Source organism: Pongo pygmaeus, chromosome 6, assembly GCF_028885625.2.
Source record: "Pongo pygmaeus isolate AG05252 chromosome 6, NHGRI_mPonPyg2-v2.0_pri, whole genome shotgun sequence".
Lineage (NCBI taxonomy): Eukaryota > Metazoa > Chordata > Mammalia > Primates > Hominidae > Pongo > Pongo pygmaeus.
In genome coordinates, this window is record NC_072379.2 from 120,368,300 (window position 1) to 120,395,162 (window position 26,863).

General features: G+C 40.4%; 1 long non-coding RNA gene across 1 annotated transcript in view; it reads right to left on the bottom strand.

Annotated features, from left to right (window-relative positions):
• The window catches only part of LOC134739889 (uncharacterized), a 64,193-nt gene extending 46,715 nt beyond the window's left edge, over positions 1 to 17,478 (bottom strand). The window contains exons 1-2 of the long non-coding RNA XR_010126981.1: positions 17,198 to 17,478; positions 16,936 to 17,113 (exon numbers count right to left, since the gene is read on the bottom strand). This is a non-coding gene — a long non-coding RNA (uncharacterized LOC134739889). The remainder of the gene's footprint in view (positions 1 to 16,935; positions 17,114 to 17,197) is intronic.
• Between the last annotated feature and the right edge of the window lie 9,385 nt (positions 17,479 to 26,863).

Here is a 26,863-nt window from a genome sequence, read left to right on the forward strand (position 1 = left end):
TGGTCTCACACTTCTGAGCTCAAGGGATCCGCCTGCCTCAGTCTCCCAAAGTGCTGGGATTACAGGCAGGAGCCACTGTCCCAGGCCAGGAAGTGTATTTATTTTTGAGGCAAATTTGGCTGTAGTGGATTGCAGGGAAGAAGTGAGGACCAGATAAGGAGAAAGGGAAAGTGGAGCCTTAGAGAACTCAAGGCTCAGCACAGAAAAGAAAGTAGGGTGGATATTAAACTTCCTTTTTAACTTTTTTTTTAAAATTACTGGGCCAGTTCACCAAGTAGAAAAACGGTGAATTTGAAAGTCTAACCATGATTCTGTGATTCAGAGAAATACTTTGCAGATATAAGGTTTCAGTGGTAAAAGATCCCCAGTAACTAAATAACATTTGATATAGTTGGAAGAATAGTTTGTCAAAGTTGTCTCATTTACCTCCAATAAATAAATAATTAAAGTCACTAGTTTTTTTAAAAATATATAGGAAAACATTTAAGGATGTGACTATATTTGGCAAGATGTTTTGTAGTTGAGAAAATTATACCCCTTATACTTGACAGATTAAAAAAATGCAAAGTAGCAGAAAGTAATCATTAGATTTTAAAATACGAATAAGAAAATAATGCTGAAGATATCTAGCCAGACTAAAAAAATTACTTATAATAGGAGAGAGAAAAATACTTTTCTGAACTGTGTCAGTTGATTATGACCCTTTCACTAATATTAATAATACAGAATGGTTATTTTGACAAGGTAAATGCTGTAAAGTTAGCTGTGGAAGACTAAAAATAACTTTACCTTGGAAACAGAATGACACACATGTGCACCTCAGCTTTGTCCTCTTTCTAGCTGTGTGAGGCTTAAACAAGATAATAAAATGATCTGTAAAAGGTAAAGACCAATACAAAAGAAGAGCATTGCTATTAAAGGTGTTTCCAAAAAAGTGCATGGAGTCCGTAGAAGAGAAGAAACGAGGAGGTGACACCACTCCACAAGCAGAAGAGAATCAAGATTCCACCCTGAAATTGACAGCATATTTTTGGATAGAGCTATAGAATTGTTCAGGTTTGACGTTGTGGAAGGCAGGCTCTCAGATGGTCCCTAATGATTGCTGCCTCTAGGTATTCATGTCCTTGTATAGTGCCCTCTCATACTGCACCAGGGAGGGATTGTGTCACCAATAGATTCTGGCAGGAATGATATACTATCACCTCTGTGATTTGTTTAAGACATGGCTTCCATCTTTCTCTCTGTCTTTCTCCTTGTTTTTGATCATTCACTTTGTAAAACGCCAATTACTGTGTTATAAGCTGCCCTATGGAGAATCCCACATGGTAAGCAACTGAGGCCTCTGGCCAACAGCTACATGAGTGAGCTTAGAAGTGGATCCTTCAACCCAGCCTTCAGATGACATCAGCCACAGCTGACTATAGCCCCATGAGAGATCCTGAGCCACAACTGCTTAGCTAGGCTACTCTTGGATTCGTGTCCCCTGAAACTGTGTGAGATAGCAGATGTTTGTTACTTGAGCAGGTAAGCTTGGGGAATTTTTTAAAATATTGCTTAGTAATATGTCAACTTGGCTGAACTAAACTACATGTACCAGAATTTCCTTTCCTGTATGTTTCCAGTTAGGGCCAAAAGGGAGTTTCTTGCAGGAGATTTGGAAGATGGAAATGAAGCTGCAGCCTTTTGTACTCGCACACATTGTCAATTATCTGCTAACTCACCTAACTGGGACAAGGCAGTGGCCAGGCCTGCAACTAGCCCATTTTCTCCTAAATCCTTCTTCAGCCTCTCTGTCTCCTGAGCTAGATGGGTGTGTTTAGTTCTGTGAAGAAGAACCTGGCTTCTGTAGGACATGCACATCACTAAGATCAGAGACAGTGTGAACTGACTTAGGGTTCAGTCTGTCCTCATGAGCTACTCATTCACTTGCATTCCAGGTTTTCCTTGTTCTCCACCACTTTATTCCCCATCTTTCCTTCCTAAATGCTTGCCTTGTGGACTTCAAGTTCAGCTTTCGACATGAAATCAGCAGGCTTATAGAAACTGCTTAACCAGCTCAACCAGTTGAGTAAGGTCAAATCTATGTAACAAATTCCTTTGTATTTATGTACATGTGCATACACATATGTGTGTATATATGTGTGTGTGTATGTATTATATATATCCTATCTATCTTACAAGTGTGTGTATATTTGTGTGTGTATATATACATTCACACACACACCCCATACACAATACACCTGGTTTTGGCTACATGGGATCTGTTGGATCCATCATCAAAAAGGAAAACGTAATATTTACTGATCTGTTTATATTCTATTTCACATGATTGCTCATTTTTTTCTCACTTCTGGTTCTACCAGCTCCAGTTTTCTATGTTTTTATCTAATACGACTACAAAGTAAATAGCTATTGTACTGTTTTCTCTAGAAGTGAAATGTCAGTACTGTTGTAAATGAAAGTTGATGATGATAATTACAATAATTCAAAATGACATTAAAAGAAGGAGGGTACCAAAAGTTTCATGTGTTTAAGGGGCAAGATAAAGGCAAACTAAAATAAATATAAAGAGCTTCTTGCCTGTACTCTTTGCATAGAAGTGGAAGGAAGAGCCTCCTTTACTATCCTCTCCTTCTCTTCCAACATCTTCAATCTATGGATGAAGATAGGAGCCCCAGTGAAACAGTCAATGGGGTAGTGTGCTCCTAGGTTAAACCTCACACCTGGCTATTTATTTTATATCTGAAAGAGCTCCATGTGCTTTCTACCCTTTAAGAAAGATGTGTATGAAGTATTCTAATATTTACTTTTACAACTGGAATTATTTTAGTATGTAATTTTTACAGAAGGAAGGAATTGATATTTTGAAAAATGCCCACCATGGCCATGGGATTGGGTTAGGCACTTTACATATATTATATCATTTAATTCACAAAACAATGCCATGAAGTTGATAGTGCTGCCAGTATTTTACAGATGATAAAACAGGTTCAGGTAACTTATGTAACTTGCCTGTATAGAGCTGGGCAGGTCTGTCAGACTTTAAAGGAAATGCTCTTTCTATTAAATGGCACTGTTCCCTTTACAGACCTCAATTCTGTAAAGAATAATTACAATAAGGGCTTCATTTCCTCATTGTTCCGAGGAGAATGTGGATCGGCTGGAAATGTTTCTAAAGTATGTGACTTGCAGTTGAGTTATATGCTCCAAGTAGATTTACATATAAAAATATTATGAGCTTTGGCTGGGTGCAATGGCTCACGCCTGTAATCCCAGCACTTTGGGAGGGTGAGGGGGGGTGGATCATGAGGTCAGGAGTTCAAGACCAGCCTGACCAACATGGTGAAACCTATTATCTGGGGAACCAGCCCCCAATATTTCAACATAGGTTCTTTCTATTTTCCCTAAGTATCGGCCAGTCTGAGAAAAAAAGAGAAAGAGTACAAACAGAGGAATTTTATAGCTTGGCCTCTGGGGGTAACATCACATATTGGTAGGTTTGTGATGTCCCCTGAGCCGCAAAACCAGCAAGTTTTTATTAGGGATTTTAAAAGGGGAGGGGTGTGTGAACAGGGAGTAGGTCACAAAGATCACATGCTTCAAAGGGCAATAAAGATCACAAGGCAAAGGCAAAATTAGAGTTACTGATGAGGGTCTATGTCCCGCTGTGCACATATTGTCTTGATAAACATCCTAACAGAAAACAGGGTTCGAGAGCAGAGAACCAGTCTGACCAAAAAGTTACCAGGCTGGAATTTCCCAATCCTAGTAAGCCCAAGGGTACTGCAGGAGACTAGGGCGTATTTCAGTCCTTATCTCAACCCCATAAGACAGACACTCCCAGAGTGGCCATTTATAGACCTCCCCCCAATATTCTTTGCTGGGAAAAGAATTCAGTGATAGCTCTCTTACTTGCATGTCCATTTATAGGCTCTCTGCAAGAAGAAAAATATGGCTCTATTCTGCCTGACCCCCAGGCAGTCAGACCTTATGGTTATCTTCCCTTGTTCCCTGAAAATCACTGTTATTCTGTTCTTTTTCAAGGTGCACTGATTTCATATTGTTCAAACACACATGTTTTACAATCAATTTATACACCTGTGGTCCTGAGGTGATGTACATTCTCAGCTTACGAAGATAACGGGATTAAGAGATTAAAGTAAAGACAGGCATAAGAAATTATAAGAGTATTATTAGGGAAGTGATAAATGTCCATGAAATCTTCACAATTTATGTTCAGAGATTGCAGTAAAGACAGGCATAAGAAATTATAAAAGTATTAATTTTGGGAACTGATAAACGTCCATGAAATCTTCACAATTTATGTTCTTCCCTTGTGGTTCCAGCCGGTCCCTCCGTTTGGGGTCCCTGACTTCCCACAACACCCCATCTCTACTAAAAATACAAAAATTAGCCAGGTGTGGTGGTGCGCACCTGTAATTCCAGCTACTCAGGTGGCTGAGGCAGGAGAATCACATGAACCCGGGAGGTGGAGGTTGCAGTGAACCGAGACTGTGCCACTGCACTCGAGCCTGGGTGACAGAGGAAGATGCCGTCTCAAAAAAAAACAAAACAAATACAAAACAAAAAAAGTTACGAGCTTTGCCTTCTCAAAAATAAGTTTTTGTTTATCTATTTATTTATTTTTCTAGACAGGATCTCACTCTGTCACCCAGGTTCGAGTACAGTGGCATGATCACAGTTCACTGCAGCCTTCACTCAGGTAGCTGGGATTATAGGCACACATCACCACGCCCGCCTAATTTTTTTGTATTATTAATTTTTTCTAGAGATGAAGTCTCCTTACGTGCCTAGGCTGAAAAATCAGTTCTCTCAAGGGGCAGCATGGCATTGAGATTAAGAAAGTGAGTTCCAAGGTGATACTGCATGAGTTGATAGTAGTAGTTCCACCACTTACCTTGTGACTTTGGGAAAGTTACTTAACTCTGTGCTTCAGCTTTCTCAACTTTAAGACAGACCTAATAATAAGACAGAACTTAAAAACCTTAGTGTTGTTAAGATTAAAATATGCATTTTGTCAAAAACCATAAATCTAACACATACAGTGTTTACTGTGGGTTGGACATTGTTCTTAGTGCTTTCCCTATAATAACTCGTTTATTACAAAGACTTTGTGAAGTAGACTTTGTTACTATTTCCGCCTTGCAGATGATTAAATCAACGACTGAGTAATTTGCTCAAGGTCACCTCTCTATTAAAACCAAATAATCTGGCTTTGAAGTTTATGACGTTAACCATTATGCCAAACTACTTCTCAAGCACCTAGCAGAGTGCTTGGTGCAGAGTTTATGCTCTATACAAGTTAATTCTAACATATACTTTCAAAAAATTCTTCCATTGACCTAGCTCCTTTAAACTCTGTTAAATGCTGCTGGGCACTGCGTTCACACCTATGCAAGGTCATTCAGTGCTACTCAAGAATAAACTGCTGAAAGCATTTACTAAAAGCAAAAGGCTCCAGTGAAAGGCTTTTGGAAGTATCTACTTAACAGATTTTACTTATCTGATGTCACATTGTCTTTTAATTTTTTTTTGTTTTTGTTTTTGTTTTTTTTTTGAGATAGAGTCTCAGTCTGTTGCCCAGGCTGGAGTGCAGTGGCACAATCTCTTGGCTCACTGCAATCTTCGCCTCCCAGGTTCAAGCTATTCTCCTGCCTTAGCCTCCTGAATAGCTGAGATTACAGGCATTTGCCACCATGCCCACTTAATTTTTGTATTTTTAGTAGAGATGGGTTTCACCATATTGGCCAGGCTGGTCTCGAACTCCTGACCTCAAGTGATCCACCCACACTGGCCTCCCATAGTGCTGGGATTATAGGCATAAGCCACCATGTCTGGCTGTCTATATTTTGAACAGTTCTTCTCTCAGTTACACTGCTGTTGAAAAGCTGTGGTGTCCTGAGAAGGAAAGTGTGAGTAATTATCATCTACGTTATAACCTTTTTTTGAAATAGAAAGCAATCTTCAAAATGTCATTTTTTTTTCCCCTTAGGATTCTATTGCTCACATTTTCAGGCATGCAGTGGAGATAGTTCTCCATCATAACACGGGTTACTTATTTATATCAAACTGATGCAGTCAATGTCTGTGTAATTCATCACTGTATCACCAACACCTAAGTCAGAATCAGCAAATATTAGACACTTAATTAGTATATGTAGACTTTTTGGTTTCTAAATTGTCTTTACCATGAAGTCAAAAGGTAAACTAACAGAGGCATATCCTATAAATCAGTGGTTCTCAAAGTGTGGTACCGAGAACAGCAGCATCTGTAACTCTTGGTAACATGTAATTACAGAAATGCAAATTTCCAATGCCCATCCCAGACCTATGAAATAAGAAGCTTCAGGTTGGAAGCCAGCAATCAATGTTTTAAAAGCTCTCTAGGTAAATTGTATGCACACTAAATTTAGAGATACAAACACACACATATATATGTATATATATAATCTCCTATATCTAAGTCATGAAAAAGAAGTCTGTCATTTAGTGCTCTTCCTAATTCATCTTTAAATAGGAGCAGTATTTTCACATCTTGCAGTAAGTCAACTCATGAGGCAGAACTTAAAATAAAGGTGGTTCCCAGATTCCTGGGCAGTCACAAACCAATTTATTCAATCTCTGTAGGGTGGAGTTGGGGTAGCTGCATATTTAATAACATTTTTGGAGTTTCTTATGCAAAATTGATTTATGAGAGCCCTGGCCTAAGATGAACTATACTCAGAGGAGTTTCTGTGTGGATTAACTTTGCATTGCTTAAGTCACAGGAAAAAACTGGGTCTGTTTATCTTGAAGCCTGTTTGATAGGCCATTTGGGGCCACCTCTGCCTTTTGCCTCGTAGTATTATGTTATACTAAATAAAAGCCATTTTATTTTTGGAATCCCCAGCTTCTCTGTCCCACCCTTTGTAACCAGTTACCTAATTTCAGGTCTCTAAGTAGTCACTGTTTTATTAACCTGTAGTCAAGTAAACTACAGTAATGAATGGGCCAGGCGCAGTGACTCATGCCTGTAATCACAGCACTTTGGGAGGCTGAGGTGGGAAGATCATTTGAGGTCAGGAGTTCAAGACCAGCCTGACCAACATGGTGAAACCCCATCTCTACTAAAAACAAATACATAAATAAAAAATTAGCCAAGCCTGGTGGCACATGCCTGTAATCTCAGCTACTTGGAGGCTGAGGCAGGAGAATTGCTTTAACCCGGGAGGCGGAGTTTGCAGTGAGCAAGATTGTGCCACTGCTCTCCAGCCCGGACGACAGAATTAGACTCCGTCTCAAAACAAACAAACAAACAAAACCAGAAGATAAATGAAGCATGGTCATGGAAATTCCAAAGAATACCTCACTGGCTGTGTCATATACAAGAAAATTTTGAATTATTTCCACAATTAAGACACTGGCTCCTTATCAAGTGTGTTAACCATGTATTAGTCGCTTAGTTGTTTGGAGAAGGCAAAAAACTTATTTCAAGGATACTAAAGGAAATCTTGTGGCCACACTTACAGACAAGGGAAACAACTACTTAGTTACAAGTACACAAAACAAGCCTTATATACAATAAAATTCTGTAACGGATGTTAACAACCTGACATTGTTTGGGTTGAACAACACTACAATCTTAATTGTGAGAGTCAAATGAGCTATAGCATACCGTTCTGAAAATGTGTGAACATGAAGAAAGATAAATAAGAATAACTGACTTCATATTCTGGAGTAAGAATTAAATACATTTTATAGTTTGTGATAAAATACTCCCAATAAGAAATCAGTGGATATGGGTAGGGACATATAACTGATAGATTGGAAATAGAAACTAGACAAGATGGAGCAGGGCCCTCCTCTTCCCAAGCATGGAAATAAAGGAAAATCTTAAGTTCTTTCAAGGGAAATTCCAGGCACCTAGCTATCCTTAAGAAGTAAATGAGTAACTTGGTAAGCAACAAGGTAACAGTAGCTTAAAAATATAGCCAAGGGAATTAGAATCATGAGATGTTCTCTACAGAAGCTAAAGATAACCTCTTAGTATATATCCCTGAGTTTTTTTTTTTAGAAACCCACTAGCAGGCCAGGCACAGCGGCTCATCCCTATAATCCCAGCACTTTGGGAGGCTGAGGAGGGGAGAACACTTGAGGTCAGGCATTCGAGGCCAGCCTGGCCAACATGGTGAAACTCCATCTCTACTAAAAATACAAAAATTAGCCGGGCAGGCACCTGCAATCCCAGCTACTCAGGAGGCTGAGACAGGAAAATTACTTGAACTTGGGGGGCAGAGGTTGCAATGAGCCTAGAGATCATGCCACTGCACTCCAGCCTGGGTAACAGAGAGAGAGACTTCATCTCAAAAAAAAAAAAAAAAAAAAAGAAAAGGCAATGCGACATCAGGTAAGTAAAATCTTTTAAGTAGATATTTCCAAAAGCCTTTCACTGGAGCTTTTTGCTTTCAGCAAATGACACTGCACTCCAGCCCTGGTGACAAAGTGTTAATCTGTATTAAAAAAAAAAAAAAATGAAGAAGCCTTTTTTCTTGGCAGGTAGACCTCAGATAAGGGAGAATTGAGGACTCAACTCTGACTCCAGTTCTTCGTTCTAAAGTTACTCCTGAAGGGCCTAGAAGTCATGCCCAGGAGCCAGACCTAACACATCTTTCTGCTGACCCCAAAATTTAAAACAAAGCTCTTCCCTAACCAATTGCATAATCAGAACATCTCTGAATCTGTTTAAGGCTTGTAAGCCCCTACTTCAAGATAGCTCACCTTTTTAGACCAAACCAACTTATAACCTCCTTGTATTAATTTATGATTTTGCCTGTAACTTCTGCTTTCCTGAATTTACCACTGGCTTTAAAAAATATTTGCTTGCAAGCCATCAGGGAGGTCCGGTCTTAAGCATGAAGTGCCTGATTCTTTTGTTGCTTGGCACCCTGCAAAGTAAACCCCCTCCTTACTCCCACTGGAAACCTCGGTGTGGGTATTTGGCCTTATTGTGCCAGGCACCTGGATCCCAGTTCAGTTGAATAACACGAGGAAGGGGGAATCATGCCCAGCAGTGGTAGATAATGATATAGGAGTTAAGAAGAAATCACTTAGGCAGATAGTAAAGGTATGGGAGTCCTCGGTAAGGCCTTTCTTTTTAATGAAAAGCAGCCCCAAATCATCTAACAAAAAGCAGCCTATAAAGTCGAGCTGCAGACATAGACAAGCAAACTGGGAGCTTGCAGGGGTGAATGCTGACAGGAACTAGGAACTAGACATGTTCAAGATGGAGGTACCATCTTCCCTTCTCTGCCAGCCATGTGTATAGGAAAGAGCAGACAAGACTGCACCGGCCAAGGAGCATTCATTTGCATGATAGGATTAGGGTGGGGCCACCAGCCTTCCCCAGGCACTATGTAAACGTCATACCTGATTGAACCAATCTGTGAGCCCTATGTAAATCAGACACCACCTCCTCAAACTGGACTGTATAATCTGGTGCATTTGCCACCACCACCCAGTCCTTTCTACTCGGAGATCCCTTTCTCTATAGAGAGAGCTGTTTCTCTTTCTTTTCTCTTCTGCCTATTAAACCTCTGTTCCTAAACTACTCCTGTGTGTCTGTGTCCTAAATTTTTGTGACACGATGACGAACCCCGGTGTATATACACCAGCAACATAGTCGCTTCAATAATGAACACTGTTCTCTCCAGGGAAAAAGAAAGAAATGAGTATTCAGGTGCGTCAGGTTTTAGATCTAGGAAGTAAGACTTTCTTTCACCAAGTTGGAAAGCAAAGCTGTATAATATAGATAGCCTGGTGCAGGGACCCAACGATTCTTGTTGGTGAATGTGAATGGAGAGAAGGTAAGAGTCCGAGAAACTCAGTGCCTGATGTGAGCCTAGAAACCTGTGCTTACCAGTGGTGCTGATAAGGAGAAATCTTGATGAGACAGCAGCAGTGGATGGTGGTGGGGGTGTCTGACTGGAGTTAAGTGGAGCTAAGTGGCTATGTGTGCACCTTTATAAGCAAAATAAAATATGTTGCTTCTTCTCATGATAAAAAGTTTCCAGCTGTAGACCTTTGAACTAGAGCAACTCCATCTTTAATAGGGGCTGGGTAAAATAAGGCCAAGACCTACTGGGCTGCAGTCCCAGATGGTTAGGCATTCTAAGTCACAGGATGAGAAAGGAGGTCGGCACAAAATACAGATTATAAAGACCTTGCTGATAAAACAGGTTGCAGTAAAGAAGCTGGCCAAAACCCACCAAAACCAAGATGGCGACAAAAGTGACCTCTGGTCATCCTCACTACTACATTCCCACCAGTGCCATAACAGTTTACAAATGCCACAGCAATGTAAGGAAGTTACCCTATATGGTCTAAAAAGGGGATGCATAAACAAACCACCCCTGGCTTAGCATACAATCAAGAAACAACCATAAAAATGGGCAACATGCAGCCCTCCTATGAAATAGCCATTCTTTTATTCCATTACTTTCTTAACAAACTTGCTTTCATTTTATGGATTCACCTCAAATTCTTTCTTGCATGAGAACCCTCTCTTGAGACGTGGATCTGGACCCCTTTCTGGTAACACAGGTACTCAGGGCCCCACTTCTTTTCTCGGTTTCAGTGTGGATTTCCCACTTCACAGCCTCAAGCTATGGAGCCAATACTGATTGCTCTCCTGGGCAGCAGGAGCACGGGGGTTGTAGTTCCACCTGGCTTCAATCCCCCAGGTCTGCTGGATGTTTATCTAAATGCAGTCCTTACAAACAAGGTTCTTTTAAATGGAAATCTAGCAGAACCTTCTTCTTTAGGCTGAAACTGTTCCACCAGGCAGTCTCCTGATGCCAGGAGCTGATGACTCATTCTCTGCTTCCTGGTTCCTGTGTCCATAAATTCCTTGAATTAGCTAAAGAATGCAGTCCAGGCAAATTCTAGTTTCTTACTCAGACACTTGACTGAATATCTCCTTTACTCTTATTTCTTCTTTCTGCTTCTTTTACTCTTATCATTTCCCTAAATTTATATTTTCTACTCCTACACTTTATAAGTTGCTTTTCTCTCTGTAAATACAAATTTCACACATTTTCACAACCTACCAAGTATTATACATAGGCTTCTGGGGGTGCTACAGCCCATTCGACTCTCACAATTAAGACTGTAGTGCTGTTCAAACCAAACAATGTCAGGTTGTTAACATCCCTTACATGGTTAACACACTTGATTAGGAGTCAGTGTCTTAATTGTGGAAACAACTTAAAATTTTCTTGTATATGACACAACCAGTGAGGTATGCTTTGGAATTTCCGTGACCATGTTTCAGGAAGTACAAACTTTGCTGCTAGCATATTGGTCCACAAATCGCTATGTAAACAACAGATGCAACCAATCATGATCAGCGACCTTCACATCACCTCTTTAAAAGTCTGTCAGTGATTGGTCACTGCACATCTGTTATTCAGTTCACTCACAGAAAGCAAAACATGGAGTTGTGTTGCCTCCTGGTTTCCCAGCAGTAGAGAGATACTGTAGGCAAAGTAGTTTAACTTTTAAAGCACTACTACTGTTACCCTCTTTCTCCTGGTGACTTCAGTATGTGGAAAATTTGCTTTTTAGCACCAACACAACTGCATTATCCAGCCAATGGGCCAAGGGAGTTGTTTTAAGTTTTAAAGGCTCATTTCTTATATGAACTTGAAGACAGGCTATGGATACTACAAGCTGGAAATCATACAATTTCTTTAACTGAATTTTTGGAGAAATGTGGCATAAAGCATGCAATGGAAAACATTTAAGCATTATGGCAGGAAGGTGTTAGAAACAAATGCTGGTTGCCACAAGGAAGAACCAGCACTCAGACAAAAAGTTTTCTCAGCAAGGCAATTTACTTCTGCAGAAGGGTGCTGCCTGCATCAGTCACAATCACAAGAGCACACCAAACAAAGAAGAGAAGGGGTTTTTATCCCCAATGCGGTTCCTATCCCTGTGTCCTTCTCTTATTGGCTAGGGTTGGACCACACAATCTAAACTGACCCCAATTGGCTAACACTTAAATTTTTCTAAATAGGGTAAACACGTGATTTGTAAGAGGAGGAAAGGGTAGGAGTGGTCCGTCTGGTAGAGTACAAGGCATGTCTGGATATGTCTGGGCATGTCAGGGCACAACTAGAGCAGGAGGCTAGTTGTTTGCAGGCTGGAAACAAGAGAGTGCAAGGAGGTTGGGCTTTTGAACAAAGGACAAGAAAGTTATACAATTAAACCTTTTGAAGAGGAATTTATCATTCCTAACAATTTCCCCCTTTGCCTTTTGACAATTCTTCCTCTTCAAAATTTTTTAGCATGATTTGGCTTTGTTGCTCTTCTTGATCCTTTAGGAACAAGAGCTTATCTGAGAATGGAGAAGGAGGGATAGGGGAGGGTTTTGTGAGAGCTGTTTCTATAAGTCTTGACATTAACCCACGGATACAGGGTATGATGCAGCATCCTACAAAAATGAGTACACTTATGACAATTGCAAGGGGTTAATATTGTGGACATAAGCCCTTTCCATTTACCAAACCATCTTTCCATGAGACTCATGAAAGGGTCAGTTATTTCAAAATTTTTGGCTAACTCATTTGATAAGGAGGTAAGCCCTTGTAAGGCCTTTGTAATTGTTCCATTGGGGGCTGTGTTGTTAGGGATAAAAGTACAGCATTGGACTCCAATCATGACACAGACTCCACCTTCTTCTGCTAACATCATGTCAAGGACTATTCTATTTTCCCAGACAATTTGGCTGGTGGGGCCTAATTGTTCAGCTATTCCATTGATTGCATCTCTTGTGTAATTGACAAACTGCTGTTGATAATAACAGATGTAATTTATCCAATTTACATTTTTGTTTATAGTTGATCACCAGAACAGTGCAGATTCAAATCCTGCAACTATTTGATTTTGAGCTTTAAATTCATCTGGTACCACTCATGGGACCCCAATAGCATCTATATAAATGTGAAGGTCAAAAGACCCATGAGGAGCACTTCCTTTTGTCTGATTCTCCTTCTTGTTATGTTGATGGAATGCCAGGGTGAAAGGGATGGCCAATTGGACCAGAGCACAAGTGCCACTCCAGTTACTTGGCAGAGTACCCAATAGTAGTACACTGCAATACCATCATACATCTACTCGGGAATAAACAAGGGTAGTCTGACTGGTAAGCTCTTGGAAAGGCTTGGTTTCACTGTACTTTTTCAGGTCTCCAAGGGATGTTAATCTTTCCCTGTGCCATGAGAGACACAAGGTAAAGTTAACATCAGAAGCTGGAGGCCGGCTGGCCCTCAGTGGCTGACCCACAGAGCCCTTAACTTCAGGGAATAGCAGTGAGAGAGTCTTGCACGCCTCATTTCCCCAGGCTGTGGGGTTTTGAAAGAGACTCACCAAGCAGCTCATGCCCAGTTGGTCAGAAGACCATCCAAGTGGGAAGGGGACTATTTGGGCCTCTGGTCTGCCTGCCACACAAGTGTAACAGTAGCTTTTGTTTAACGTGTGAACAGAATATTTAATCCATTCCAGCCAGGCATTTGCATCTTGGAATCTCATTTCAATGGCTAAAGTTTGTTTTAAATCTTTAACTTCTACAATGTCTACTGTAGTTTCATCACTGGGTATGGGAAGAACAACTATTTGATTGGGAGGTTTAGAAGGAGGAGAAAGGGAAGGGGGTGGGGAGCAATGAAGTAGATCTCAAAGGATCCTATAGGGTCTATTCCAGGAATATCAGCTCCTGGGCCATAGAAGTGACCTAAAGTGGAGTCAGTGTTGGTAAAGGTGGGGACAGTGGTAGACATTTGCACATGGTTACATTGTTGGAGTTGACAATTAGAGGGAGTAGTCTTTTTGGTAAAGTGGATGTAAGGTTTTAGGTTAGCACAACCTCCTCCTGGGGAGGTCAAGCCTTGATACTTGGTGGTCCAGACCACATCTCCCCAACCAAAACAGAACTTCTGCTGACTGCCTCATGCTCGTTTGGTGTAAGAGTCACTCTTATAGGCAGTTTTATTTATCTGGGAAGGGCAAAGATACTTTTCTGAAAAAGCCATTTCAGTTGTCAGGAGCACTAGATAAGTTCCTTCCCAAGTGGCCAAGTGGGCTTGAGCTTTCCCTCTTTCTAGCTCTTGACAAGGACTTGGTCTCCAGGTTAGTGTAAGGATTAGGGACAACAGGGAAAGTAGTTTGAACTATTTGATTAATAGCCCTGAGATCCTGTACTAGCCGGTATGACCCATCTGGCTTCTTTACAGGCAACATTGGAGTGTTATAAGGGGATATACAGGGCTCAAGGAGTCCATTGTGGATAAGACTTTCAACTATAGGTTTTAAACCTATTCTCGTTTTAGAGGAATAGGGTATTGCTTTCTTTTTACTATTTCCCCAGGGGTTTTTAATTTGACCTTAACTGGAGGAACTTTTAATTTTCCCCAATTTCCTTATCTTGACCAGATATCAGGATGGATATACTCTTCATCTATGGTGGTGAGTCAGTTTAGGGAGGTAAGAAATTTTCCCTGGTTAACATAGAGTCCTAAGCCTAATTTTAGCATTAAATCCCTCTCTAATAAGTTTTTTTCTGTCTCTGGAATTAACAGGAATTTAATATTAGTGAAGTGATTCTGATATTTGACCTTTGTTTCTTCTAATATTTTTGCTGTAAATCCTTCTCCTTTTACTCCTGAGATTAGAAGTTCTTCTTCTGAACAAGTTACACCAGATGGGGAATAACAGACAGAAGAGCAAGTTGCCCCTGAGTCGATTAAAAAGGTAATAAATTCAGGTGTAAGTCCCACCTCTGAATTTAAGAAGGGCTCTGGGTGAGATCTGAAATAAAAGAGACAGAGTCCCTGACCCCGCTATTCTTCTTCAAAGGCCATGAGTGACCCTACTTTCCTTTTCCCATTCAAGGCATTCTCGTTTGAAGTGACCTATTTTCCCATATTTGAAACGCCTATTTTGCCCTTTTTCCCTTCTCATTCCTTGACCCTCTGGTTTGATCCCTTTGTTTCCCGTGTAGGGTCTAACGGCCAGACACTTAGAAGATTTACAAGCTCTATTTCCCTAGGCTTTCTGCTGGAGAGTTCTCTGTGGCATGGCAGACAACATAATTCTTGCTTTTTGCCTTTGCTTTTCCTCATCCCTCTGTACATATACTTTTTGGGCCTTTCTTAAAAGCTCTTCTATGGGATGGTCTTTCCAATTTTCTATCTTTTGTAATTTTTTTGTAATGTCTGACTATTTGTAACAAAATGGAACTTTAACATCCCTTATCCAAGGGGGTCTTCTAAGTCTAATCCAGCATATTTCCTCATTTGCTCCTTAAGACTTTCTAAGAATTCCATAGGTCCTTCATCCTTTCCCTGTTGTATGTTAAAAGCTTTGGTAATATTTTGAGTTAGAGGAACTGATTCCTGAATCCCTTTAATTATCATATCTCTGAGATCCCTTATATCTTCTCGATGGGCTGCATTATTATTATCCCACTGAAGATCTTGGGCCAGGAACTTTTGTTCAGCTGTAGGGACATTATGACTGGGGTGGGGGGTGTTCACATTCCCAAACCATCATAGCAGCCCTGCAGATCATGCTTCTTTCCTCTCCTGAAAAGTGGATGCTTAAGATGGACATTAACTCAACCCAAGTATGTAACTGGGGTCCCGGAAATTGATGGATTTGATCTGACATACCATAGGGATCATCTAAGAGTGGTCTAAGCTCCCTTTTCAGGTTTCTAACTTCTGAGCTGGTTAAATTGGCATTCACAAAGCCAGTGCCCCCTCCTCCTAGAGGCACTTCCCTTAAGGAAAAAAGGTTGGTGGTTGATCCTCTGGAGGTAGAGGGGAAAGGGAAGTTTTGAATATCCTTCTTACATTGTTCTATCTCATGTTGAAGCCTTCCTAAAGGAGGATATTCCGGCTGGGGATGACTCCAAGAGTCAGGGTTATTAGGGGGAGAACAGAGTGAGTTGGGAAAGCACTAGGGACAGCAGCATTTGCTTGAAGGGGAGGGAGGTTAGAGGTGGCAGTGGTGGGAGCGGACGCTGGTGGAGGAAGGTGGTCTAAAGGGTTCCATGTACTAGTGGATGGTTTCAGATTAGGGATCTTAATTTCCTCAGGGGAAGCAGTTTCTTGCTTGTCTTTTGTAGTTTTTAAGGGATTTAGAAGAACAGGCCCCTGCCGCCAACTGAGGGCATAGTCTATTTCCTCCTGGGAGACAGGACCTTTGTTACTGACATATTCTATTAAAAGTTGGCAAATCCAATCCTCATCAGACCCAAACTTGGGCCAGAAGACTGAGGGTTTGAGGATAGGTTCTTTAGTCCAAATAAAACAGTAATATCTTATCATTTGCTGCTTTTTATTATGTTTCGTTCTTTCATTATCCTTCCAGTATTTTAACATGAGACCTAGAGGGCTGCCTGAGGGGATTACACTGTCTGTCTTTTCCTTTTTATCCCCCATCTTGCTTGAGCTATTTCCCATCCCGGAAGTTTTTAGGTGTTTCCCTGAGTGTCCCAAGTGTGTGGGGCTCAACCTCTCTCACTAGAGATTTCTTGCTCTCTTGGCTCTAGAGGCTCATCTCCTGCCCAGCTGGAGGTTTCTTGTACTCTGCTTTAGAGGCTCAACACCCTCTGCTAGAGGTTTCTTGCATTCTTATACTTTTGCTTTTTCTGTTTCTGGCCACTTCCCCAGAGGGAATTTAGGTACCTCTTAACATTGGTGGGTCAGTATAAACACCTGACAGGCAAGCCACCATAAGCCATATGAGGTGACCATGGAACCACAGATCAGGACGCTACACTCAGCACTCAATTGTGCGTCTCATTCACACACTGTCAACCGCCGGAATATCCCAACCACCAAGGAAATAATTCACCGCCCCTGAAGTTTTTCTTACCTTGGTCTGTGCACAGAGTTACCTGGTCACCCTGGTATCTGTAGGCCTTTTCTTCCCATGTTGCTAAGGATCCATGTTTATTTGTCATGCTGGGTGGGTCTCGATTCCTTACCCCTGAGGCCACCACAATGAGGCAGCAGGATGCATCTCCCCAGGAGAGGTGATCTGAGACCCTTCCCTGGAGGAGAATGGGAATCCCAGATGAGCCCCCAGGCTTGTTGGAAACAAATGCTCGATACTGCAAGGAAGAACCAGCACTTACACAAAATTTTTCTCAGCAGGGAAATTCGCTTCTGCAGAAGGGTGCTGCCTGCGTCAGTCATGATTGCAAGAGCATACTGAACAAAGGAGAGAAGTGGTTTTTATCCCTAATGCAGTTCCTGTCCCTGTGTCCTTCCCTTATCTAGGGTTGGACTGCACAATCTAAACTGATCCTGACTGGCTAAGACCTAAACTTTTGTAAACAGGGTAAACGCACAGTCTGTAAGAGGAGGAGGGGGTAGGAGTGGTGGTCCATCCACTAGAATACAAGGCATGTCTGGACATGTCTGGGCATGTCAGGGTGCAACTAGAGTGGGAGAGTTGTTTGCAGGCTGGAAACAAAGAGTACAAGGAGGTTGGGCTTTTGAACAAAGGACAAGAACATTATACAATTAAACCTTTTGAAGAGTAATTTATCATTCCTAACAAAGAAAAAGTGGGTAATACCTATGTAGCATGGCAGAAACTTTTACAGCACTGTGCAACTAACTTTGCAAGATACAAATTAAACATAAATGGAGTTAAAATAGCTCACTGTAGAGAGGTAACCCTGTGAAAGAAATAAAAATATTTCACCCCAAAATAGTTTTGTTTGTTTGTTTGTTTTTTTGTGACAGAGTCCCACTCTGTTGCCAGACTGGAGTGCAGTGGCAAAATCTCAGCTCACTGCAACCTCCGCCTCCTGGGTTCAAGCAATTCTCCTGCCTCAGCCTCCCGAGTAGCTGGGACTACAGGTGCACACCACCATGCCCAACTAATTTTTGTATTTTTAGTAGAGATGGGGTTTCACCATGTTAGCCAGGATGGTCTTGATCTCTTGACCTAGTGATCCACCTGCTTTGGCCTCCCAAGGTGCTGGTATTACAGGCATGAGCCACTGTGCCCAGCCCAAAATATAATTTTTTTGAGATGGCTGTTCAGATGGCCTGCAAACAGAAGTACTCCTGCAAAGCTGTCTCTTAATGGGGACATTTGCATTTGTAGAGAATGTGCATTGATGCAGCCAGGTTTTCTCTGAAGCTTTCCCTTGTCTGGACCTAGGAAAGATGAACCTAGAGTCTGATACCTTTAAAGGTCTGAAAAAACATTACCATCTATTATCTCTGAGGGTTTCTATCTCTGAGATTTCACCTATGTAACAAGACCACCTTTGCTAGCCAGCCTTCCTCGTCTCCCCACTTCCATAACCTGTCTTGCCAATGTGACCGGATTTACCACCATGATCTGCTTTTGGCTGTGCTCTGAGCCCCTACGAGGGTTTGGGGTAATCACTCTGTGGTTGTCCCCCATGTGCACATTAATAAATGTGTATGCCTTTTCTCCAATTAACCTGCCTTTTGTCAGTTGATTTTCCAGCAAACCATCAGAGGGTGAAGGGGAAATATTCCCTGGGCTCCTACACCTGCCACAGCTCTAGAAGCTCTAAATAGACAGCCAGAGGGACTCAGTAAAGGTGAATTCATCAGCATAAATGAGCAAAGTGGTTGTGATGAAAAGGATGAAGAATTAAAAGAATTCTTAGAAATGTCATGACATTGAAAGGACAAAGCCTACAACACTAGAAGCGAATTTAAACCTAATAAGGAGAGTGACAGTTTGCCCAGGTGTAAAAAATATTTCCTCCCTATCGTAAGCTGTGCAATGAGAAGAAAGCAGGCACTGTTCAAACTATTCTTGATAAATGTTTTACAAAGAAATAAAGCACTTTAATTTTCAAGTTTCTGCTGTTTTTGATTATAGTGTACTAAATGTTAGTTTTATTATCTTTTGACATACCTATACATTAATAACTGACAGTAAGAAGTTTTAAATATTTCAACAAAAAATTTGAAAGGTCATGCACAGACATAATTTTTTTGCATCAATTATTAAAACTGCTTTGCCTGGATTCAGTTTGCACAGTTATTTTTATGGTTCCTCAGAATGTGCAAAGTGAACATTGTCACATATATCACATATATAATATTTGAATGTGGAGAGAAATTGATTCATTTACTTAACAGATATTTATTTAGCACTGACTTTTTACCAAGAACTGGGGATATACCGTGACCAAATAACAGTATCAAATCTTATGAATAAATTTAAATTATGTCTAGTGATTTTAAGAGCTATAAAGAAAAGTAAATCTAAACAATGGGATAGAGTTTAGGGCAGGAGGATGGTATATTCTTTTTCTATGTTGTGGTCCCCGACAGCCTGTCTGTAAGCTGACATTGGACATAGAAATGCAGATGGCTGGAGGAAGAGAATTCCAGAGAAAAGAAATACTAAGCACAGTATTGTTCTCTATTATTATTCATGATTCTACAAAATGTTTTTCTTGGTAGCTCAGGAGCCAGATCTTGGTGAAGTATTGAAAAACAATCATAAGGCTGTTGCTATATTTAGGAACCCATAGAATGCTCAGCATATGATGATCCCTAAATAGTTGTGCTTCCAGACCAGTGGAATAGTGCATGGATTCATTTTTTGCCTTACAATTTCTTGAAAAACATATTAATTCAAATTCTGCTTGGTTTTCCAGTACATAATTAGGCAGAGGCAATTCAGTTGAGAAAGCACTATTTCTACTACTCAAACTTTATCTCTGAGATGCCAAACATGTTATGGTTAACAACTCTCACATCTTTAAACAATCTTCTATTGAAGTTTATATATGTTTCTACTTTGTGAGGCATGTTATTGATGCATAGGTCTGAATTAGCTCTACCTTCTCTTTACTCATGTCCACAACCAGGCCATGAACTCTGATTTTTTTTTCTCTGTTGAATGACAATTGCTTTAAGGAGAAAAAGATCAAATACTTGGTAAAATGGAAATTAAATACATGTTACATATTTGTGGTCAAACTCCAGAAACAACTGTAAGAAAAACAAAGGTGTATTTACTGGTTAAATCTTCAAATAATCTCTGAAGGAGATACTACTATTATGATTACTTTGCAGATGAAGACCAGACTCAGAGAGCTAATAACTGGTAGATCTGGGATTTGAACCCAGACAGTGGGACTCCAGATCCTGCACTCCTAATCACTGCCTTAATCACTGAACTGGACTGAATCAAAGGGCCCAGTTGTCTGAGAAAATAGTTTGCCATATGCACTTCATCTTCCCTGTAGTTGTTGTGCAAGCATCATTTTGCTCCATACAAGGTTCACTCAAGCAGAATACTGAAAAAGATCAAAGCTCTTTATCCAGCTTAATAGTTTTAGAAAAAGAAAAGGCAGATTGAATCAACTGAAATAAGAAATGTACTCATAAAAACATGGCTATTTCTGCGGTATGACATAACAACTATTAGAAAGTTTAAGAGAACTAAAGAGTTACTCTTGTTATACATATGCACATTAATATAAATGGAAGCTCTCTGAGTAAAGTGAAAAATCACTCCCTAGGCCGAGACAAGTATGAATGTTTCATGGGGCTAATGAATAGGAAGATTCTAGCTATTGGAATCAGGAAGGTTACTATATAATTCATAAAGGCTTTTAGTAATACACAAATGTCTGTTTTTTAAAAAGTGACATATACTTAGACCATCTTTATCACAGTCACTTAAATTATTAATAAACCATGGCTTTTAAGATGGTCTCAATAAAAATGAATTGCAACACATGATTCGCAGATTGTTAAGACAGACTTGTATTTTGTAATTTATGTGTTTGTGAAGTCTGCCTTCTTGTTTTAGTTCTTTTATTTTGCTTACCAACATAACAGCTTAGCTTTTTCTTCGAAGCCGAGGTACACGATAAAGCAGTTCTCAGGTACTTAAGTATAAAGACGAAAGGTAATCTTCCCACTGTCCCAGTTTGCCTTCTTTGTTGAGGATATGGAAGGATGCCTCTTAAGAAGACTATACTCCTCGAGTCAGAGGAAAGTGATTCCACTTTCAAAGTTTCCAATGTAATGTGTATATGTAAGATTTAAACTGTAAAATATTTTAGATGATTTGCTTTTACAGAAACACGTTTTACATAGCTGATGTTAAATGATATGGAGAATCCTACTGAGTAATCTCTGCCCTCAAGGAAGGATCATAAAATCTATTGGATACCTCATAGGGAAGCAATAGGGCACTTTAAAAGCCCCTCAGGTATTTCGGGCTGTTTTGGCTGTTATAACAAAATACTATAAACTGGGTAGTTCATAAACAAAAGGAATTTATTTCTCACAGTTCTAGAGGTTGGGAAATTCAAAATCAAGATTCCAGCAGGTTCAGTGTCTAGTGAGGATCTACTTTTGGGTTAGTAGATGGTGTCTTCTCACTGTGTCCTTATATGGTGGAAAGAGCGACCAAGTTCCCTCATGCCTCCTTTTTAAGTGCACTAATCACATTCATGGAATGCTCCACCCTCACGACCTAATCACCTTCCAAAATTCCCACTTCCTAATATATTACCTTGGTGGTTAGGATTTCAACATAGACATTTCAGAGTGACCCAAACATTCAAGACCATAGCATCAGGTACTATGATACTAGAAAGACACAAGAAAGGATTCTAGTTTCACTTCTCAGGATGACAAGACTTAATACATCCCTGAATATTCATTCCCTTGCTTGTAAAATGGAATGATGATAATATTAATCTTGTAAGATTTTTGCAAGGATTATAAATGTCTAATATGTCCTAGACTTAATAAGTCCGATATGGAACTCTTGGCTTCCCTTTCCTTAATGAAAAAAAATTTTGTCCTCGGCTTTCCCCAACTTATGAAATAGCAGGATCTTTTACCCAATTTCTCAACACAGAAACAGAAGACTTATACTTGATTACTTCCTTACTCTCATGCCTACATTCAATATTTTAGCAAGTTTGAAGAATGCTCACTTTAATCTGAGTCCCAGATGTGGCCTCTTCTTACCGTCTTCCATTCTGACTCACCAGACTTCTCAATAGTTTCCAAAATGTTCTCTCTGCTTAGAGTCTTTCCTTCACATTATTCTCAACACAAGAACCAGAAAGACATTTTAAATGCATACAATAGATCATCTCATTTCCTTGTTCAAAATCCTCCTCCAATGATTTCTTAACTCATTTAAAATGAAATTTCGTCTCTTCAACATGGCCTTCAAGATCCTACAAGATCTGGTTCCTCTCCCTCTCCCTCGCCCTCTCTCTCTCTTTCCTGCTTGTGTCCAATCACATGATCTCCTGGCCATATCTTTCTAGCCATATTTATGGTCCTTTGTTCCTGGAATGTTCCTAACTCATTCTGATCTTATGAGTGTTTGCATGTGAAGTCATACCTGGCTGGCTCTGTCATGCCTCCTCACATAAGTCTTCCCTAACCATTTAGTAAAAACAGCCCCCAGCCATTACCACATTATCCTGTTGAACTCTTCTCACAGCACTTATGTCTATATAAAATTACCACCTCCATAAGGTTCACAGAGCAGGAGCCTTGTCTATCTTGTTCATTGTCATATCCCAAAGATACTTAATATAAGCAGATTACAATTAATCATTTAATTAACATTGGTTGAAGAAATGACTAGATTAATGTTAACATATATACAAATTTAGGCATACAGTAGGCACACAACAAATGTAATATACATGTAGTAATTCAAAAATGTACAAAACTCTGAAAGACAGTATGGTATAAATTAAAAGCTATAAAAACTCTACAGGGATACAAACCCTCCACTTATGTGACAATCTAGTCTAAGACAGAAAAAATGGGAAGAAGTTTATGGAGAAAGTGACATTAGGCCTTGAAGGATTGGTGGGGGTTTTATAAGAGGAAAATGGAGGAAATAGATGCTAAAGAGCTGTAGCAGTGTGTGCAACATCAGAGGCAGAAATACTGTGTGGTTGTGTGTATGTGGAAAATAAATTAATAGGCAGTGAGCTTCATGATGAGAAGCTTGAGAGATTATATTAGGGTCAGATCACTGGGAATATTACAGGAATTTGTTTTTGTAGAGAATAACATGAATCTGATTTTGGTCATGCATATGGAGGTGTCAAGCAAGCAGCTGGAGATTGTCTTAGTCTGTTTTCTGCTGCTATCACAGAATACTTGAGACAGGGTAATTTACAGAAAAAATAAATTTGTTTGGCTCATAGTTCTGGAGGCTGGGAAGTCCAGTACCAAGGAGTCAGCTTTCTGACAAGGGCCTCATGCCGTGTTAGCTCATGGTGGAAGGCAAAAGGGCAAGAGAGCCTGAAAGAAAGAGAGGAAGGGGGCCACAGTCATCTTTTTTTTTTGAGATGGAGTCTCACTTTGTCACCCAGGCTGGAGTACGATGGTGCAATCTTGTCTCACTGCAATCCCTGCCTTCTGCATTGAAGTGATTCTTCTGCCTCAGCCTCCCGAGTAGCTGGGATTATAGGCGCTTGCCACCACATCCTGCTAATTTTTGTATTTTTTAGTAGAGATGGGGTTTCACCATGTTGGCCAGAGTGGTCTCGAACTCCTGACCTGAAGTGATCCACTCACCTCAGCCTCCCAAAGTATACACTCATCTTTTTTAGCCGGAACCCACTCTCTTTATAATGGCATTATTCTATTCATGAGGCAGAGCCCTCATGATCTAATCACCTCTTAAAGGTCTCATCTCTCAACAATGTTGCATTGGGGATTGAGTTTCCAACACATGAAGTTTGGGGGACACATTCTAACCACAGCAGAGATTTAAGTCTGAGGCTCAGAAGTGAGGGCTGAAATTGTAGAGGTCAGGGGAAAACTGGTAGAGGTGAGTGTTAAAGCAGGGAGATGATGAAATAGTCCAGAGAGAAGCCGGGGGAAAACTCCCTCTCACTGGGTGTGGAAAAGAAGAGGAACTACAAACCATTGTGGGAAATATTATTCAGAAAGGTAGGAAGGGAATCACAGAAGCAACTTAAAGCTGAAGTGAGAATTTAAAGAAGTATGTGGTGTTCAACAGAACCACTCCTTGCCAAGAGGAAGAGTGAAATGAAGAATGAGAAGAGATGGTTGACTTTGATAATAGATGATGAGAAACTTCCTTTCAATAAAGTGGAGAATTTGATATCGTTTGTGTGTGTGGCCCTGCCCAAATCTCATATTGAAGTGTAATCCCCAATGTTGGAGGTGGGGCCTGGTGGGAGGTGATTGGATCATGGGTGTGGATTTCTCATGAATGGTTTAGTGCCATCCCCCTCGGTACTGTCACTGTGATAGTGACTGAATTCTCATGAGATCTGGTCATTTAAAAGTGGAACCTCCCCCCTCACTCTCTTGTTTTCTTGCTCCTGTTCTGGCCATTGTGATGTGCCTGCTCCCCCTACACCTTCCACCATGATTGTAAGTTTTCTGAGGCCTCCCCAGAAACTGAGCAGACGCCGGCATCATGCTTCTTGTACAGCCTGCAGAACCATGAGCCCATTAAACCTCTTTTCTTTATAAACTACCAGTCTCAGGTATTTCTTTACGGCAATGTGAGAAGGAACTAATACAGAATTGCTGTAATAGAAGTGACAAATTGGAGGTGAAAAGTTTAGTGGCTAAAAAAAAAAGGAAATGGGAAATTCACCTTGAGGGTAAATATGATTTTATAAAGTTTTTGTTGTTTTAGAATGAGAGAGGGTTGAATATATTTATAGGGCATGGGAAAGAGTCGGTGAAGGGAGATGTGAGATGGGAAGTGTGAAGATGAAGAGAAGAGAGTGGAAGGACAGGATATGGGAGACAAATAGAAGGTCTCATTCTCATCCTGAAATGGGCAAAGACATGTTTTTTGTTTTTTGTGTTTTTTCCTCAGATAGTTGATAATAAAAGCATGAGTAAATACTGAGAGAGAGAGGTTGAGGTAGTGGGTAGGGAATTTGAAAGTATGCTTTTTTGGAGACCTTCCCTAAGAGTAACTTGTGTTGGGGTTGCCTGCTGAGGGGTAACACAGTACTTCCTTTTGAAGATTAAGAGACAAGTGGGCCAATGTTATGGAGAGCTGGTTTGCTATGTTAGACCTACAGCTCAGATGAAGGCTGATGTTTGTTACTGTCTTCCTAATTTCAGACAACTATATTTGCTAAAAACAGGATTTTTCCTAAGGAAGGTATTCACTTCACAGCTGGGTGGTACCATTTTAGTGAGAAAGATGGTATTGGAAAAGGCAATGTTATTTTTTAAGATTCTTCTAATATTTGTAATTATAAGCTATCATGATAATATTTGGGATAGTTCTTTCGTATAACTTGACAATATGTCAATAGTATAAGTTAATAAATACTAAAATTTCCCAAAATGCTTTTGAAACACATTTGGCCAGGTTATACTTTAGTGGAAGGATACATGAAAAGTGCTGCTAATATTTTTTATGTGGTATCTATCTGGGTCCTTAGCTATGGTAGAAAGAAGGAAATCAGTAAGATCAATGTCAATACTGACATGTTATTGTAGGAGTTAGAATGAATTGTTTTGAACCAAATATTTGGTACTTTCAGGTTATATTTCCCTGCTGAGTACATATAGGTACTCAGGTCCTATATGATGGAACAGGATTGTATTTTTGTGCTTTTTCCATCTATTGGATTACAGCTTTCCAAGTCAATAAAACTCAGTGCTGCCATTTCTAGGCCCTTTTCATTTCCATCCTTAACTTAAATTGTAGATTGAACTTTTTCCCCCTATCAAATACGTTTTGGACAAAAGCAAATCTGGCAGGGCAAAAGTAGGGAGTGAAGAATAATCTTTGGGGTAGATTTTCTTGTTTACGATCTTGGAAAAGTCACTTCCCTCAGGCTTTCTTATCTGTTAAAGAAAGGAACGAGTCTCCGCGATCTCAAATTTTACTGTGAGTTCTACAATTGTGTGCCTCTGTTCCACTTACCCATATAGTTACCCCTGCTGATGTTAGTTCTGTTCCACTTTTGCCCAGCAGCATTGGATAAGAATCGAACACGTAAGTTACTGAGCAATGATGTCAGACCAAAGTGTCTCTGCAGCTCAGAAAGCAAAGAAGACATGCAGAGCCAGGGCTGAAGAGGCCGCCTGGGGCACATCGACAGTGTAATGTCAGTAGCACTCTACTCAATGCTTTTTTGCTTGCACAGGAAAGAAACCCTTTCAAGCTAGCTCCCATAAAGGATGCTTGTTTAAAGAGTACCTGTAAACCTTAGAGAACCCTGGGGAAATATTTAAACCTTAGAGAACCCTGGGGAAATATTTACAGCTGGGCTTCTTGGAGACTCTGGGAACAGGAAAGTCAGGAACCCTGTCTTTCAGGAACTGCTGTATCTCAGTCGGCTTCTTCATTTCATGGTTTCCCTGTGTGCAGCTGCTTTATTTCCTCTTCAGGCTTACTCCTCTGCTGCTCCCTGGCTGGCTTTCTCTACTTAGTCATCGTGAATGTGGCTAACTATATCTCCCAAGGGCCTCCCCAGCTCTGATTCCATATGACTTTTCAGGTCCCAGAGCTACCCTCTGACTTCATCTCTTACAGTCTTTTAGCATAAATTCTCAAGAGTTAGCAGCTGATTCTTTGCTAACCAGCCAATGGCTTGGTTAGCCTTGGGTGAAGTAGTTTTCCCCAGTCAAGTCAGCTTTGAGGAAGGGAGGTGAGGGGAAAAAATAGTGGATGTCATCTGCTATGTACTGAGTGACCACACTTTCGAGAGTAAAAGGAGCACTATTAATTATACCAGGAACAGATGTAAATCCAAACTGACACAGGACAACTGGGCCAACAGAGCTATGAA